Below are 4,064 nucleotides of genomic sequence, written 5' to 3' on the forward strand. Positions count from 1 at the left end.
TACACTCGGGGAGTAACTCCTAATTGCCTACATTGATAATACTAAGCGGCAGACTGCGCGGTCTCATAGGCGGGTTCTACGGGATATGCGTCTTCATCTTCATCTTCATCTTCATCAGTGATTTCCTTCTTCGAAGTAGTAGGAGAAGGATGTGTTCCATCGCGGCATCTCTTGGTTGGCAAGGTAGAGAAGAGTTCGATGTACTCTTCCGCGCTCAGGAGGCAACACTGAATAGGAGTGGCCTGAAGCGGTGGTATACCTCCTCGGAAAGCGATGTCAGGTGGTCCTTCGGGTGCTCCTTCCTTCTTCACCTTGCGGTTCTTCATCTTCTCCATGCGAAGTAGATCCTTGACTTGGTGTAGCTCTTGGCGAATCCTTGTCGACTCTTTGATCAAAAGGTGCGTCAAAGTGTCGGAGCAAAGACTGAAGTAGGTCTAAAACCTCAGTGGCGCCCCGTCCTCAGAATATGGGTTGAGTGTCCAACTCTGGTCTATCCCATCCTTAACAAAGGGTAGGTGACGAGTACCTGGCTCGTCAGCCATCTCGGGAAGGATGTCACGGAGTTGCACGAGCGCCTCTCGTGCTTCTATCTCCACTGCCAACATCAGATCCTCCATCTGTGGTCCTTCAAAGAACCAGCTAGTCGGGGAGTCATTAGCCTCCACTATCACGTCCACCTGATATTCCTTGGTGTCGGCATTGACCCAGTTCTCGTGGTAGAGGAAGATGGGCGTGCGGCGTACTTGGCACTTCTCGAGGCTATCACTCAAAAGTAGAGGAAAGCACGTCTCCAAAAGCGTCTTAGGTACGGCGGCCATCTACAAGATGTAGGGGAGAGGGTTAGAAAGTTTTAGTGGGTGTAGAATTTCTGGTTATGCTCTATGTGCACTAATCATCTCGTCTATCATCTGTGCTACCTAAGGCTTCCTATAGTCAGGATGGCTCTAATACCAGCTCTGTGGGGACCCCGACTTACAAGTCGAGATCGCCGAATGAACGAGCTTAGTGATACCAGAGATCAATGCTCACCGAACACACAGATACTGAATAATATGAGTCTTACATACAAGTACGAATTATTACATCACATGACCGAACAGTCAAGTTCACAAGGTTGGGCCTGATGGCTGTTGTGTATCCCTTGCAATGGCGCCAGAAATAGTTGTGTCGACGGCACCAGGAATCCTTCAGCAACGGCTACGCCTTAAGGGACTTCCTAGGCAAGTATGCAAAGGATTTCCCCCGTGGCCTTGGAGCCTTGCGTTGGTGTTCCCTCAAAGCGGAAAGGGTGATGTAGCACAGCGATGGTCAGTATTTCCCTTAGTTTGAGAACCAAGGTATCAATCTGGCGGAAGAGTATCTCAAGATCCTGCACATACACAAAAGCTTGCACCCAATGCTATGAAGGGGTTGTCAATCCCTTATAGATTGTTTGCCAAGTGAGAACTGAAAGCAACAAAGTAACAAAGCAAAGTAAAAGTGGAATTGTAAACGATGGATGTGAATAGACCCGGGGCCGTAGTGTTTACTAGTGGCTTCTCTCATGAAAGCAAGTAGACGGTGGGTGAACAAATTACTGTCGAGCAATTGATAGAACTATGAAGAATCGTGACGATATATATGCAATGATTATTTCTATAGGCATCACGTACGAAACAAGTAGACCGATACTTTCTGCATCTACTACTATTACTCCACACGTCGACCGCTATCCAGCATGCATCTAGTGTATTAAGTCCATAAGAACAGAGTAACGCCTTAAGCAAGATGACATGATGGAGAGGGATAATCTCAAACCAATGATAAAAACCCCATCTTTTTACCCTTGATGGCAACTGCTTGATGTGTGCCTTGCTGCCCCTACTGTCAGTAGGAAAGGTCACCAGATGGCAGAACCCAAAACCAAGCACTTCTCCCATTGCAAGAATCATAGATCTAGTTGGCCAAACAAAACCCAAGACTCGGAGAGACTTACAAGGATATCAAATCATGCATATAAGAAATCAGCAAAGACTCAAATCTATATCATAGATAATCCGATCACAAGTCCACAATTCAACGGATCTCGACAAACACACCGCCAAAGAAGATTACATCGGATAGATCTCCATGAAGACCATGGAGGACTTTGTATTGAAGATCCAAGAGAGAGAAGAAGCCATCTAGCTACTAACTACGGACCCGTAGGTCTGAAGTGAACTACTCACGAGTCATTGGAGGGGCGATGACGATGATGAAGAAGCCCTCCACCTCCAAAGTCCCCTCCGGCAGGGTGCCGGGAAGGGTCTCTAGATGAGATCTCGCGGAAACGGAAGCTTGCGGCGGCAGAAAAGTATTTTCAAGGCTCCCCTGATTTTTTCGGAATATTTGGGAATATATAGGCTCAAGACCTAGGTCAGGGGGTGGCCAGGGAGGCCACAAGTCTGCCCACCGCCGCCTCCCTCCCTGGTGGCGGAGTGGGGGCTTGTGGGATCCCTGGAGCCCACCAGGCTTGGCCCAAAAGCCCCTGGTCTTCTTCCATTCAGGAAAAAATCATTTCGGGGTTTTTCTTCGTTTGGACTCCGTTCCAAAATCAGATCTAAAAAGAGTCAAAAACACAGAAAAAACAGGAACTAGCACTTGGCACTGAATTAATAAGTTAGTCCCAAAAAATATATAAAAAGTTATATAAAACAACCAAAGAAGACAAGATAACAGCGTGAAACCATCAAAAATTATAGATACGTTTGAGACGTATCAAGCATCCCCAAGCTTAACTCCTGCTCGTCCTCGAGTACGGAAGTGATAAGAATGAATTTTTGATGCTTTCATGCTACCTAGCATAGGTGTCCTTTGTAATTCCTCTTATGTGACGTGAATGTTCAGATCCATTAGATTCAAAACAATAGTTTTCTATTGACGTGGAGACAATAATAATTCAAGCAAACTAGCAAAGTAATCATGAACTTTAAAAATAACAAGGCCAAAAGAAAGTTATCCCTACAAAAGCATATAGTCTGGCAATGCTCTATCATCATTGCACAATGAATTTAAATCATGCACAACCCCGTTATTGGCCAAGTAATTGTTTCACACCTTTACTTTCTCAAACATTTTCAACTCTCACGCAATACATGAGCGTGAGCCATGGTTATAGCACTATAGATGGTGTGGAATGTGGTGGAGGTTGCAAGACAAAAAAGAAGAAGATAGTCACATTAACTAGGCATATCAATGAGCTGTGGAGATGCTCATCAATAGATATCAATGTGAATGAGTAGGGATTGCCATACAAATGATGCACTAGAGCTACAAGTATGTGAAAGCTCTTAAAGAAAACTAGTGGGTGTGCATCCAACTTGCTTGCTAACGAAGACCTAAGGCAATTTTGAGGAAGCCTATCATTGGAATATACAAGCCAAGTTATATAATGATAATTTCCCACTAGCTATATGGTGGTGACAAAACGAGAGACTCTCAATCATGAAGATCATGGTGCTCAATATGCACAAGTGTGGAAAAAGTGGTAGCATTGTCCCTTCTCTCTTTTTCTCTCTTTTTTTTATTTTGGTGGGCTCTTTGGCCTCTTTTTTATGGGATTCTTTGGCCCCTTTTATTTCCTCACATGGGACAATGCTCCAATAATGATGATCATCACACTTTCAACTCAAAACTTAGAGCAACTATGACTCTATATGGAATGCCTTCGGTTGTGTACCGTGGCAACGATCTAGCATGGCATAGACATCAATGGAAACATCATGCTAGCTATCTTACGATCATGCAAAGGCAATGTAGACATGGTGGCACATGTCATGGTGGTAGTTGCATGGCAATATATCTCAGAATGACTTTGAAAAAGCCATAATAGGTAGGTATGGTGGCTGTTTTGAGGGAGGCTAATGGTGCTTTTTGTGCAACGGCGAAAGTTGCACGGCACTAAACCATGGAAGGTGAAAGTGCATCTAAACCATGGACTCAACATTAGTCATGAAGAACTCATATACTTGTTGCAAAAAATTTATTAGTAATCGAAACAAAGCATTCAACGCATACTCCTAGGGGAAGGGTTGCTAGGTATAAAC

The sequence above is a fragment of the Hordeum vulgare genome, chromosome 4H (genome assembly GCF_904849725.1).
Source record: "Hordeum vulgare subsp. vulgare chromosome 4H, MorexV3_pseudomolecules_assembly, whole genome shotgun sequence".
Lineage (NCBI taxonomy): Eukaryota > Viridiplantae > Streptophyta > Magnoliopsida > Poales > Poaceae > Hordeum > Hordeum vulgare.